The 15,507-nt window shown below is 39.8% G+C and overlaps 1 long non-coding RNA gene across 1 annotated transcript; it reads right to left on the minus strand.

Annotated features, from left to right (window-relative positions):
• Nucleotides 1–8,330: 8,330 nt before the first annotated feature.
• Nucleotides 8,331–10,223, minus strand: LOC134488030 (uncharacterized). The gene is made up of 2 exons (XR_010066924.1): nucleotides 10,129–10,223; nucleotides 8,331–9,263 (listed from the first exon to the last, which is right to left on the minus strand). It is a non-coding gene; the product is annotated as an uncharacterized LOC134488030 (long non-coding RNA).
• Nucleotides 10,224–15,507: the final 5,284 nt, after the last annotated feature.

Raw genomic sequence — 15,507 nt, forward strand, 5'->3', positions numbered from 1 at the left:
CTCTTCTGTTCCCATATTTTTCCCCACCAATACAAGCATGTGTGTGAAATGAAAACATTAAGCTTTCCACCATGCTGTCCTACATTAGTGTGATCCTACATGGGCAACTGAAGAATTTTTTTACAATTATTTTTATGATAGTGTAAAACAAGAAAAAGTTTGGTCAACCAGTCCCTAGGGTATTGGCCAAGATGGCAGCTACCTAGCAAATAGGAGCTGACCTTGTTTCATGGCGCTAGATTAGTGAATAAATATTCCATCCCTGCTTAGCACCAAATATAGCTGAGTGTGTCATATCTGCTTAGTGTTCCTTAACATTTAAAGGTTAAGAATTAAATCTACATTCCTCTGTACAGTTATCTGGAAGTAAACCTCATTAAAGTAAGCCTCAGTAAATTGTTATTTTTGAGTAAATGTGCATAGGGCTGCACTATAAAATATTTGTTTACAATAGCTACAGTTGGGTGCTAAGTACATTGATTGACTAATCTGAGAGTTTTAAGTAATTTTTAAGAGAGTGTTTATACTCAGGATATTCTGGTTTATCTTTTTTTTATATAAGCAATTGACATTTATTTGGTTAATTGTGTGCTTTTTGAAAGATGGCTGCACCATGAAGTAAACGAAGGCATTATTTTAAAAAGTGCATGGGTGTAGCTTAGGTAGTAGCAAATTTTTGACTCTTGTCCAAAATGTGCCACCCCTTCATCTGCCTGATTTGACCCTGGAGATAATTAGACTTAATCATTTTATTTATACAATAGCTAACAACTAGTTCAGGTTAATGATGTGGTTGGTTCAATCCAGCTTTCCTCAAGGTGGTGCCCACCTGATGGGTAGAATCTCAGCATACAGTCTGGGAATTCTGGGTATTATGGGATGGTGACAAATCATTATCCCTGGACTTAAAAGGAATTTTTGAATTCCATTTAAAAAGGAGATGGCAATAGAAAGTAATCAAAAAGACTTTTAATTTAATCTCTGGATGTCTACCTTCCCAGTTCCTACAACTGCTTTTTATTGGTAAACTGTATATTGCTCTTTGGGGGGGGGGGCTGTATCACTTTGTTTTCCTAAATGGTAAACACAGGTGTACCCCTGAAATCCATTCCAGATGAACCAGCACACTTTTCAACAGTTGGGGATGCTTCATGACTGATAACAGATAAAGGGCGGTCAAGTGATGTCCCCAAAGGCTGCCTTTGCAATTTAATCTAACCCCAAGAGCCATTCCAAAAGTCTGTTTTAAAACAAAAAGTTTGTCCAAAGCTTTACTCTGAAGAAAGTGATATTGTTTTCTTTTTTTACATAAGAATTTCATTAGATTTCAGACAAAGATAAAAACTACAGAAAAAAACCCTAAAAAAGTGTGGAAACACAAGGTAATTTTTTTAAGTTACAAAAAGGGGTGACTTCTGACTTTTAACAGCAAGGATATACAACTATCTTCCACAATCAGTTCCTGACTCTATATTAAACCAAAATCACATTATTTCTATAAATCATTCCATTGGCACAATATAAAAATCACTAAATGTAATTGCTCCCTCCCTTTATGTTAAAAGAAGAGATAGATAGATAGATAGATAGATAGATAGATAGATAGATAGATAGATAGATGCCTCCTAATCAACTTCCCCCACAAGGATAACATTTATTTATTTCCTTCCTACTAATAATCTATATATTCCTGTCTACTATAATAAAGATCAAACTAAAAAAACATATCAATTGTCTGCCATTGTAATTAATAATACAGTTATAATAATCTTAATTGTATTAAACCCAATACCAAATATTTATTATTTCTTTTTTTATACCTTAATAATCTTACTCCAAATCATTAAAGATAAATGAAATCAACCAGACCGTAAAGGCAATCCAGATAAATATTCTTAAACTCTTACCTCACTTCAAAATAAACCAGAGCATTTACATAACCCCACAATGCATGCAGAGCTTTTTTCATAGAGAAATTGAACAGCCTAACTGCCCCCCTCAAAAACTCTGACTTCTCTTCAGAAAACCTCCCATACATAATAACCACTTCTTTTCCATAGCATTCTATCAAAAAGTCAATTTCACTTGTGGCTTGCAACTCCATCTCTCCCTTAAATTTCTTCAACTTGACTGTCCAACCTTCATCCACCCATTCTGTTATTTCAACAGAAGCCCAGATCTCACTGTTAGAAGAAACATTTCTATCACTGTTAAATTCTTCAGTTTCATCCACAACATCCCCAACCAGATGACACATGTTTTCCACAATATCCTGAATGCCTTGCAAAAGAGCTTGGCAGGAATCAGAAAGCACCTGTTTAAAGTTTTGATGGAAGTCAGAAAAAGTCTGATGGAAATCCTCCATGTCTCCCGCAGTAGATTGTGGTGCCCCCTAGGTACTTAGCCAGCGAAAGTGGAAGATCATGGAAAAATTCCGGAATGTGTTTACACAAGTGAGAGTAAGATAACAGGCAGTTCCCCAGGGAAAGTAGCAGCAGAAAGCTGAAAGTTCAAAACAGCGGATTCAGGGTATAGGAGAATGCTAATATCTTTAAATTTAGTACAAAAATAATAGCAGGGAGATGATTATGTACTCTCAACCCTCCTCAGTATTTGGATGGGAAAAAAAATCCAAAACTTAATTTTTTTAAAAAAAAAAATCACAAAAATAATGATAAGCATCAAGAGAACCAGTTTCTCCTTGCTGTAGAAAGCCTCTCTTAGGGCATGCATACTTAAAAGAAAAATAAATTGGGTGCTTTAGAAATGGGGTGGCTGGTCTTAATGACCCTTTAAGGCTACAGCGTGGCTTGGAAATGGTGAAGCCCCAGCCTCCTGGCTGCTCTTACCAGTCAATTGCAAATGCTGTTTGCGATCTTCTGGCTGCAAGCAGCCATCCAGAGGACAGATGGGGTGATTCCAAGTGTTTTCCTTTCTCTGGAAAAACACTCCTGGGCTTCAGGAAAAACCTGCCTGAGCCCAAAAAATTGCTACGTAGTCAGTTCTGCCCACGGAGCCAGTGGGCACAGCTGTTCAAACCACCATGTCCCCACTGGAAGTCCAAGAAAATGGTATTGCTTTCAAAGGTAACTTGGGCAAGAAGGAGAAATAGATACTGATCTTTATCTTAATTTTTTTTTCTGGGTTTATATGTAATGTTCTAGCCATGGCTGAGTGGATTTCTTCCATAAATATCAAATCATTTCTACTTTATTAAACAGCCTGACTCCCCATGGAGGAGTGAGAATGTGTGTTAAAATAAATTTCTGCTTCCAGACCCCTGCCAGGAAAATACAGCCCCACTTCAGCCCTCCAGCTAAATTCATAAAGTAGCTATGGAGGGGGCTGGAGTGGGCTCTGCTCAAAGCCTGCTCAGATCTTTACCTGCCCAGAAAAAGTATCCTCCCTTTAATTGCAAAATCCACCTTTCTCTCAGGGAAAGAAACCTATAGTTAATTCTGTTTAATCCTGGACAGTAGAGGTAGGAGCTTGGATGGCACAGTCAAGAGACAGAATTTTAAAGTTTCAAAAAGATCAAGTTTATTAATAAATTTAAAAAGCATGCAACATACACACATGCACAATTAAGAGTGGGTTCCTGTGATTAGTTGCTGTTACAAAAATTCCAGGGGAGTTGAGATAGAGAGAGAGGCTATATTCACATAACACTCTAACTGTAAAACTCAGTTAATAAGCAGACCTCTGTGATACTATCATGACAGCCTGCATTCTGCCTTGGCTTCCTGCTGGCTATTCAGGTATCCCTGCAGAAGCCCAAACAAATGCTTTGCATTACCTAGCTGATAAGACAAGCTGAAATTAGGGATCATTTACTTTCCCATAGGAAAATGGTCCCATAGGAAGAGGAAGGGTCACTAGGCTGGCGTCAGAGGTAGAGTTTGAACTTTATCATAAAATTCTGTGAACTAGGAGGGAGAACCTGATGGAATTGAGTCATGGCTGACAACTAAGATGGATCTAAACAGCGGCTGTTGAAGATTGGCTATTGGTTTAGGAAATGGTTGTTGGTTTAGGAAAGCACACAGAGGGCTGGCAATGCTGAATGGGATGGGCCTTACAATGCTGAAGCATTGCTTTGTTCCAAGGATGCTTATGATGGTAAAAGGTACCCCCCCCACACACACACACATGTGAGCTGCATTCAATACCAAACCTGTGAGGTGCAGCCCCACCCCATACATGTGAACTGCTTGGAGTGCCCTTGTAAAAAAAGCCTTCACAGCAAGCTGAATTGACCCTGAGTAGCAACAGGGGGAAGACTCAGTCAGGAACCAGTGGGCCGGTAAACCAAATTGTTTCTATCCACTGACCATATCTCAGGGATAGTAGCGCTGCCATGCTGACCCAGGAGGAAGGGATAAATAAGAGGGAGGTCACCCAGATGGGTTTATCAAAAACACTCCAACATCTTGCTGTACTTTACACTGTGTCTGCCTTTTCCTTTACCTTGCCTTTGCAAGGTAGTAGGCCAGGGGTACATAAGCAATGGTTCTGCCTTTGCTTAGGACTGCCCAACAAGCTGCTGATGCTTTGCTGGGAATCCAGTGTACACCGTTGTATAGTTTGCATGCTAATAAAAATATATGTCATACCTTCAAACTGATTTGGTTGTTTTAGGCGAGCCAGGTTTTGGCACCGCATGCTGGTCCAAGGGGAGTTTGAAGCCTCCTGAAGTGGAGAAGGGCAAAATCCAGAGAATTGTGCCAGTGAAAAAGTGGAGGCATCATGGGACCTGGTCTATCCTTTGCAGATGATCTCATGATCCGTCGATTATGTGCCATTGAGTTGTTTTTGACTGCTAGTGACCACATAGGTAGATTTTCTCCATGACGAAGATGATCTTTAGTAGAGGTCAAAGATAGAGAAAAGCCAACTGCTAGGCTGACTGACAGAGGGAAATTGCTGGCTGGCATCTTTAAGCCCTTTCTGAAATCTAGATAGCAGTGACTGAAATATTTAGAAGAATAGAAGGAGAGATATACACTAAGCTAAAAGTATATCTCACAAACAACTATAAATTTACAGAAGTTTTAGGCTGCATAATTCTCTGGAAGGGGGAAAAACAAGGCATTTTAGATACCAAACTGAGACTGTATTCCCTTTTCTGGGTCTTATCAGCAGAAGTACCAATACAAGACAGGAGACCTCAGGCTTGGCTTGAAGAACTGTTAATCATCTTGCTAAGGAATGCACTTGAAAATGAAACTGCCTGTTTAATAAAGGGGAAAACTTTCTGAAGAGGGTGTTTTGCACTGAGTTTTCTATCAAATCCTGAGAATCTACAGAAAGCCCTAGTCATAGATACATTATGCCTTTCATGGCAGATCCACCACAGCTACCATTTTGAAAACTGGATTTTGTTTCTAGCTTTATTTTAGATTATTTTCAAGATGGGTACCTGTTTTAGGTCCAGATAACATTGGAAGCTACAAGCCTCAATTAAAGAGCTGAGAACAACTGGGCATTCTATGATTATGTTTGTTCACTGAGTTGTATATTTGACATATCACACTAACACAACCAGAAAGCAGGCTGTTTAGAAATATGACAGTCCCTGTCTCAGATGAGGGTAAAAATTCCCTTACTTTCCATGGAATTTTCTACAAAATTCCTCCTGAAAAGACATTTTGTTTGCTTTCTAATCTATTCCCCACCACAGCTATATTTACAAGCTGAGCGAAAGTTGGCAGAGCAAATTAATTATGCATGCTTTTCCTCACAATTTCCTTCCTGGAAGAACTTCTCCATTGTCTCTTGTGGTGGGAACCCACTTTTCCCCAAACCATGGAATTTTTTATCGGTCTCCTGAGAAAGGTATCAACTTCATCTTTTCTTGCCTCTGTATATTTTCTTTTCTCTTACTCTTCTGGTGGTCCGTTCTTAACAGAGCTTAGTCTGGCTTTTCCCATGATCCTGCTCAGTGGCTGTAGTTGAACCATAATGTGGATTGTTTGACTTTAACTTAACATATGCAATCCTAGCCATTGTGGTTAGTCAATCATAGTTTGAGGCTTAGCATGTCAAAGTCCAGGTAGTTATGATTTATTCATGGTTCAGCAAGCTATGACTTAGCAGAATGTGTGAAACTAGGCACACTCTCATCTGCTGTTCCCTGATGTTTGATTTCCTCCAAACCAAACCAAACCAAACCAAACCAAACCAGTGAATCAATAAGGAAAAAAACAACACTACAGCAGTGCTTTTTCCCACTGCCCAGCTGATCAGGCGCCATGGCTAACATAAAATTAGGAAGTGGGGTTACACCCAGACATCTACTGAATTATAGCAAAGGAGGGAAGGTACTTCAGATTATGGGTACCACTAAGGTGTTGAAATGTGGACATTTCCCAAGGCATGTTGGAAATTGTCTGCATCACCTACGTTCTCCATATTCTGAAGAAAATAATGCCTGATGACCATTTCCTTTTAATGGACTGTTAGTGCGCATTCTCTTTGAGGAGATGTAAAGAGTCTGGTTGTTATGCACAAGAGTTACTTAAAACTGACATTATCTTTACACATAAATGCATGTACAATAATAGAAAATGCAAGTGTTAAAATTAGGATAGCTATTTGGCCAACAAAAAGCTGGAGTGTGTGTGTTGTGGGGGGAGCCATTGTGGCTACTGGCACATTATTTGGCACTGTAAGGCAGCAGAGGGTGAGGAAAATTCACAGTATGCCACCGGTGATACTGATTGGCAGTGCAATGCCACCTCTGTTCCCCATAGGGTTGTGAAGGGTGCTAATAGTCCCACATGTTTGGGAAAAATGCTGGGTTTTGCAGAAAAAGAATCAAAAATAAAGGGGCAAAACACTACAAAATAGTGTGGCAGAAAATAAATAAACTCAGTGGCCACAGTGAAGGGATGGGAAAGCGAATGAGATTTTATTTTAGGGTACAAAATCTAACACTATTGACAGTTCTAGTAGACTTTGCAAGGCCAAACCAGATTTACTAATGTATCGACTCACTCCCACATCTTAGTCTTCTGCAACCACTTCAGAAGATTTTCCAAGATGTGGCCAGATAGTTGTTGGAGCTGCTGAAGAACCAGTCTGACAAACAAACTGAAAGCAATAATCTCAAATTTCAGCTTGGTTGACTTTGCCCTGTGAATAGGTTAATGCCATTTTTAGCTTGCAGAAAAGCAGTGTCCCAGATCATCTGATCATTAGACTAGCCATGATTATGAGAGTTTGCCAGAATACATTTGCTTAATTTAAAAAGTGGCATGATGATTTCATCCGTTTAGGTAAGACAGCTAAAATGCTGACCAACAAACATTTGAGGGATGAAATCATGCAGAAAATAATTTCATATAGCTTTTTCCCTGCTTCTCTTAAATCTGCAAGCAACATTTCTTACTGTCTCGGCCTATGTTTTCAAGATAGCCCACCTAGTTTAACCTTCTTTCTGTGTGTGTGTATACTTATACTTGGTCTCTCATATTCTTTTTTTAACATTTGTAAAATTGATCAGTGTCTGAGCTTTACAAGGATGTTGAATAATGAACTCATGGACAAGTTTAAGTGAACAAAACACTCTTTCTTATAGATTGTATCACTGAAAGAAAACCAATTCATTGAGGCATTCAGTTGGTGAAAACAGGGAAGGCAGCAGACATGACCACTTGGGTCCTGCACACGCAGGGGCCCTGGGCTTCCCTTGCTATTCTTTTTGCCTTATACCTCCCATCTTTCCAAAAAACCCAAGCCTAGTTGTATAGGGCCCCATAGGGGCTGCAGCAGAAGAATAGCAGGAAAGAGGGATGGAGGGAGATAATGCTACTGCTACTATGCTATGCCACTTCCATTGCTACTCTCAAGCCATCACCTCAGGTTGCAGCACTGCCCCCCCCCCACAACATCCATTTCTGTTTCCTCTCAGCCAAGGAAGGGGCAGCAAGTGGAAAGCCTCAGGCACATATTGGTGGTGGTGGGGAAGATCCTCTTCCCTTTCTCCTTCCCGTCTCAACTGCCATAGTGGGATGGAGGGGGGAGGGCTCAGTGCCTGAGCTCTGTCCCCATTGGAGAGCCCCATCTGAGAGGTCAGAGAGCTCTCCTTACACTTTTTCATTCCATTTCCCCTTCCAGGAGGCAGCATATAGTTCAGATGCTGATGCTACAGATCATACCACTAAACAGAAAACAAGAAGAAAAAAGCAGAAGTACAAACACAAATAGGTATGGTTAGTTTCTCAAAAGTCCAGCTTCTGCTACTTTGCTGGAATTGTTTCCCAGTCTGGCACATTTTTCCTACCAATTTGTTTTAATGAAACAAAACGTTGTTCAGACTAGTTGGAGGCTGATGGACAATGTATTTATTTTTCAACCATGTACAAGGCAGATGAAGGGTGTCTCCCAGATCTGTAGAAGTTTCCAAAAGCCTGGACTCTTACAGAAGTGCCCAGCCTTTCATGGAGGTACTTCTTCACTTCTCCATGCTTTCTTGAATGTCCATGTGACAACATTGTTGCTTTTAAGGGAAGTAAAACAACAACAACAACAACAATAAATGGATTCAGCTTATGGGTAGCATTCATCTCACCATGGATTCCTGGGATGGCAAAACTCCAAAACTACTCAGAGCTTCATTTCAGGAATTCATTTACATCCCTTTTTTTAAGATTCTTTTAAAAATGTATAACGGAAAGACACAATTTAATTAATTACATTTAGGTTTCACGTATTTCGGTGGAAGTTAAACATATATTTAAAACACTCTCACTGAACCCAATGAGATTTAGAAGCACTGTATGTAGATATTAGGTATTTTTACCCACCTGCATGTTTGGATTGTATAAAGCTTCAAAGGAAGACTTTGCTTTGATGAACCTTTGAATGAAACACCTCCTCCAAGCTGCTTCATTCACTTTTCAGGGAAAAGCAAAGTTGCTTGGTTTTGCTCTACTTCAGAGCCTCTCTTAGCCTTCTCTCACAGGACCTCAGAAGGCTGAGAGGGATCCAAAGGCAAGAGCTGCAGGGGACGAGCCACTTACGTCTCTGAGGGTCTCTCCCCAAAACCAGCTCATTCACCTTCCAGACTAGGTGGCTCCCGCACATGTTGCAGGCAATCTGGCAATGGGTGATGAAGGTGCCTGGACTAGTGCCCCTCTCAGAACATGCCAGAGTTCTTTTAGGCTTGGTGGCTTTAGCAAGGAATGAGCATTCTCTACAGTGATGCCACAGCCTCATAGCAGGAAGCCTCCTGTCTCCAAACCAGGCAACTACAGGGTGCACTGTGAGGAATCCCAAAATTGCTCAGCCTGGAAGTACAAAAACTTCTCCTCCTGTGACTGTCCTGAAGCAGTTCAAACCTCCCCCACACCCATTGTTTTATTGCGGTAAATCATGTGGCTTCTTCACTGTGGTGGAATTACATGGCCGCTGCGGCCTGAATTGCTTCGTCAAAGTGAATGTCAGTTGCTTCACACAGGGCTGCTATGTTTGAAATTTTTGCAAACCTTTAGCATGTGAATAGAAATTAGGGCACATCACAAGGCCACACAAGAAAGGATTCAAAAGCCAAAATGCCATAAATAAATAGATAAAATTTAAAACTTTGGCTTGGAGGGGGGACAGAGGGCAAATATCAGTATATCTGCTACTTAAAAGAATCTTCCAACCATTGGGCTGCTTTGTTAGTTTTAGGTCTGCTGCTTCTGGCTTTTTTTCAGGCTGCTATCTATGGCTCAGCTTTCACAGCTAGAAGACCCTGTCTTCTCCTTCTCCTTCTCCTCCTCTTCTTCTCCCCCTTTCCCCCTCTCCTTCTCCTCCAGTCAAATGCTGTGTTTCCATGCTGTTGACAGAGGAGTGGTCTTCTCCTGTTGTCAGCAAGGAAATGCCTGGTGGTAATACTCTTTGGAGGTCAATATGCTTTCAATTTGCCAGCTTATTTGTAAACTTGATACTGTACATGCTTATTGTGATGTAACTGGGGTGGGATGTGAAGTATTTCTTTAAAACAAAAATCTAATAAGTAAATGCAGCTTCAGTTAGTCATTCACTACACTTTTTGTCTTCTTTAGTTATGCAGGAATAAATCTATAAACCTGAAGAAGCCAGAATTCTCTTTGATTCAGTTAAAAGCATCTATACACCTACCTTGTACTTCATTTTCTGGGAAAAAATGACAGAAGATATTTGCATTAAGGATTCGATTTATCACACAAATTCAAACCAGCTTGCTCATCAGAGCCTTTATTTCCACTGCAAAATCAAACCCATCGGTCCTTCTTTGCCACGTGGCAAAGAACCGTATGTAATGAATCAACAGAGACTGAGCTCACACAAATAGTGATGTGCTTTCACAAAGAGAGTCATTTTATATGTAATATACAATATGTAATTACAATTGTTCCAAATGAGGATGACTCAGATGTTCCAGTAATCTTTCCTGTTGGCGGTGTGTAAAATGTAATTCTAGTCATTTTTTCCTATGACTTTGGACTTTAGAAACAATAATTAGCAGAATCAGCATGTTATTAACTTTGTCAGTAACCTTTCCCTTACAGGCATCTGATGTGTTTGGACACAGATACAAAACAATCCTGAAAGTTTGCTTCTGTTTCTCAAATGATGTGAAAAATTATAAAGTGCAAATGTCACAAACACGGGTGCAGAGTATTTGGTTTAAGTATGTTGCATGTTATCCTCTTTTAATCTGCTGGCTTTTCAGTAGCCAAATGATGATGTTTCCCTCTGTGTTTTTATCTACAGAAAGAGGGAAATATTAAATATATGCTTATTAAATACTTATTAATGGCATAAGTATGTATTAAATATATAGTAAATAGACAGCTAGATATTAAATACATAGAATTAAATATTAATCATAATTAATGAAATAATTTAACATTTATTTCTCTTCTGGCTTCACCCAATTGTATCCCAGGCATTCCACTTGAAGGTCAAGTTTGAGCAGCTTTTGGCCCAAAAAAGATTGCGTTGCCCTGATATAGTCTAGAAGAGACTATAAACTTTTCTTAATTTGAAGGAGAGCAATGGAAAATACCAGCATATTTTCCATTCCAGAGCAAACTTCTGTGAGATTGTAAAGACCAGGGCCACAACTGGGGCGGCGGGGGCGGGGGCAAGCAGGGCATGTGCCCCAGGTGCCACACTGAAGGGGTGCCAAAATGAGCACTGGGGGATTGCCAAAATGGGCATGGAACCCATGTTTGCCCTGGGTCACACAGACCCTAGTTGCGGGCCTGGTAAAGACTATCTTTGAGAATGTGCAGAGTATACTCCCTTAGCACACTGCAGCCATGCTTGATGTCCATGATAAAAGTCATGGTGGAAGAAAACCCTGAATCTAAGACAGGGGAAGCACTTGGAGAATTTGGTCTATTTAACCTGGATTAATACAGGAGGCAGTGGGTCAGATTTTTGCCATCTGGATTTTGTTGAAAAAATATACCTGCAAGCATGCTTAATTACTCTGATGAAATAGATTAAATGATAGATAGAAATAGATTTAGAATTTGAATGAATTCACATACATTTTTTTCCAGGCCCAACAACTGAGTTTATCACTGGCTTTGCATGTTGATCTGAACAGGTGTTACAGCTCAATGTATCTTGAAATATATTTTAAACACTTGCTAGATTTGAATTCAGACTTTCTGTGACTATGAATAAAAACCTCAGTTACCCCAGTGACAGTCCTGATGTAGTCACTGTGGCACTAACCATGGATAAGATGGAAATATCAGTAGGCTTGAAGAAATGGCAAGATTTGCAGATGTACAAAGACATCTTTAGAGAAAAAAGCCCTTAAATGGAAGGGGAGCCACAGATATGGCCCAGGGAAGACTATATTCAGTGGACACCAAATGTTAAAAACTGCATGGGGAGGAAAAAGAAAACTGGGTGTAGGAAGGGGCAATAGAACAGCTGGAATTCTAAATATGAGTAGGTTCCCCTGGTTGCAAATCTCACCTGTTGCTTTATCGTTCAACTTCAGTGACAGTTTTGACTTTAAAAAGAAAACAAAAAGGTAATATGCCTTTTCAACATTTACCTATATTATTTTAGGAGTGTTTTTCTTTTTTATATCATAAAAGCAACTTAAAATACACTTCTTGGTATCTTTTATTAAAGTTATATTGAGCAATAATTGTATAACTTCAGTTATTATCTGTTCATTCATAGATAGTATCTTTTTTGAAAATACTCATTTGTTTTAAATAAAAGACTAAAAAATTTAAAACCAGCACAGAGTACTGTTGATGTACCTTTTAAAAGAGGGAAATGAATATCTCTCTATCTATGTATCAGTATATGCTTTGTTATTGTTAAATAAAGTTTTAACTATAAAAAATGAAAAAAAATGTAAAATGCCATCACAAGTCACATATCAGGTTGGGATGAAGGATTCTGTCCTCAGGCAGTTTTCCATTCTGGTGATTTTAAAATACATTTTGCTGGACTGTTAGGGGGCAGGTAGACTAGATGATGTATTTATACATCATACATACATACATACATACGTATATATAATTGTATTATAATACAAATTCTTGTATTTAAAAAGTAAATTCAATCTACTTTACTCCTTAATGCAGGTTTCCCCATCTTCACCCCAGGGAAGATTAACATGACTGGACTTTGTTCCTGTGAAGCACTCACCCTGCTTTGGATCTGCTGGGAGAGAAATACACAAATTTGTTCCCTAAGAGAAATGTGGCAGAAGACATTTTACTCTTAAAACATTGCAAAATAATTCCCTAGCATGTACAGGCAGTCAATAGGGACTGCTAATTCCCTTGACTCTTAAAAGCACTGAACCACTGCTTATAAAACAGTTGGCCAGGACAATACTTACCATTCACTGAGAACACCAGCTTGTGGTCTTGAGATATGAAGAGAGGCTTATGTAAAGCTGTCTGATCAATCAGTGTTTGTGATACCACAATCAAGGGTGTCACCTTCAGCAGCCATGTGTGTAGTAAAGGTGGTGGTAGTGGTAGTAAAGTTTCCCCAGCACTGAGATGCCAAAAGATGCTGACAGCAAGTCTGCAGGTAGCTGCTTTTTATTTTGGATGAAATTTGGGATACAATCAACAGTGAATCCAGAAGAGAAGAGAATGCATCATGCAAGTGCTGCTAAAATCTTTGCCTGAAAGCAACTGTAATGAGCATCTGTAAGTTAAGGACAGTTGTAATACCGCAAACAAATGCTAAGGGCACAACTTTATTTGCCACGTTTAGACAAAAGTAGTAAAGCTATTAATGGTGGTCCATCTTTGGGAACCTATTATTTCGAAACTTCTGACATGCTACACATAATAAAAGGAATGTTCTTTTCAGGACAAAAATCTACAGCCAACCATATGAACCATATCAGAAGGCAGTTCATTTCATTGGCGATCATTGATGATAACTAGCAAGTTCTTTCCAGGCATTTTTATCATAAAGTGACACAGATATGAAAGGAATGGTCCTTGTATTGAAAGGAATGGATTATTCTTATTTGGCATTTCTCTTATACAAATACTGAGAAGTAAATTCAAGAGGATGTTTGCACCTGCCATTTGGAAGAGGAGTAGTTTCATCCTGCCTAACTGTCCTCCCACCCTAGGCACAAAGCCAGCTGGGTGACCTTGGGCCAGTCCCTCTCTCTCAGCCCTGGGAAGGAGGCAAGGGCAAACCACTTCTGAAAAACCTTGCCAAGAAAACTGCAGGGACCTGTCTAGGCAGTCTCTGAGAATCGGACATGATTAAACAGATTTTAAAAAAACAACCCTGCAGCAATAAAGCCATTGACTGCTAGGCCTGCACAAACAGATCTTGGAGAGTGTGCTTCACTTTAACAAAGGCTCAAGAGAGGAATTTGCTCAAAGCTGCTTTAAAAAGCAGTGTTGGCCCCTTCACATCTAAGGGCAAAGCTGTATGGCTTCACCTCACGCTGCTCCCAGCTTTCCTGCAGCTCTTGCAATAGCCAGAAGAGGTTTCTGTATATACGCAGAGCCTCTTCTAGTTATTTCAAGGGCCAGGAGATGCTCTGAGAACATATAAAGTGCTTTGTTACGGCAAACTGCATCACCTCTTCACTTTAGTAAGTTGCATTATATTGCCTTCACATTGTGAAATGCCCTGCTGATGTAAATCAAAGCCACTTTGCACTGGCCTACTGACTTACTCTACTGATTCAGTTGTGGGCCATTTTAGATGCCAGCAGATTTATCTGAGGAGTGATTTATTCATGTCACCCTCCTCAATCTGGATGTGCATCGGCTTCCGTTCCTAGAATTCTTCAGCCAGTATAGATGTTGCTAGGAATACTTGGAGGTGAAGTCTTGGAGAATGTTTATGATGGGGAAAGCTGATTCAGTCTATATGTAATGCAGTAGACAACCTGTTGCCCTGGGATGTTGTTAATCCCAATCATGACCATCAGCCAACATGGTCAGTTACAACAGACTGTGGTGCTGTAATCTTAAGGAAACATACAAACACAGGCAGAAGCAAAAAGAAGGGATGTCTAAGCTTTTAGCCTTATCAATGGGCTGCAAAGATAATAGTTTGTTTGGGGAGATCTCAGCAAGAGTGGCCAACATTTAACCTTGTTCTAGGGAAGAGGGAATGGAACATTGTTTTGCCTAAGGAAGTTGAGAGTTCATTATGCCCTGCTCTGCAGTCTCACAGAATGACAACAACTGCCTGAAGGGCACATGAATCCATCGACTGTGTCTCCCCAAAATGTCCCAAAGTCAGGGGAAAAGATATGAGAAATGTAAGTTGGTCAATGCCTAGATAAACTATTTCCAGCAGGCCTAGCATATGAGTAGTATATAATAAATTATTACTGCTCTTCCATTTCATTTGTCCAAGTTGAAAAGAAAAGGGGGGATTATTCCAGAATGCCTTGCATGTTATAACACAAAATCCAGACTCCCAGAATTCTCTTACCACTTGCAGTAGCCCATTCTTGCAGTTTGTAGGTTATTGCATATAGCCCACACATTACGTACAGGGTGTTGTAGGTTTAGCCACCCACAAATTCTGTAGTGGCTTTCCCTAAACTGACACTTCCCTGGTGTATTAGGGCTCAAAAGTTCCATACAGCATAGTCAATTTCTGAGAGTTGCAGTCTCAACACATCTGGACTAAGGAAGGTGTAGGCTGCTCTACAGCATAATTCACATATCTTCTTTGTGGAAAAATGTGTCTCATGCTATAAAATCCTCATACAAAGGGATAGCTTCATACTATCAAAGAGCTAGGCCTCTGTGGTTCAAGAGGTTATCAATCAAGTCACAACAAATAGAAAAATTGCTGCTGCACTGATCATAACAGTTTTCTATCAAAAACTAGACAGAATAGTCTATAATGCATAGATCTGGGTTCAGCTCAGGAAGACTAATACCATCCAATTTGTGGTGGATAAAATCCATTCCTACTGAGAAACCCAGTGAAAAGTAATTAAATCACTTTGATCACACTGTCAGCCATTTGAATGCATTAGGATTCATCATT

Source organism: Candoia aspera, chromosome 1 (assembly GCF_035149785.1).
Source record: "Candoia aspera isolate rCanAsp1 chromosome 1, rCanAsp1.hap2, whole genome shotgun sequence".
Taxonomy (NCBI): Eukaryota; Metazoa; Chordata; class Lepidosauria; order Squamata; family Boidae; genus Candoia; species Candoia aspera.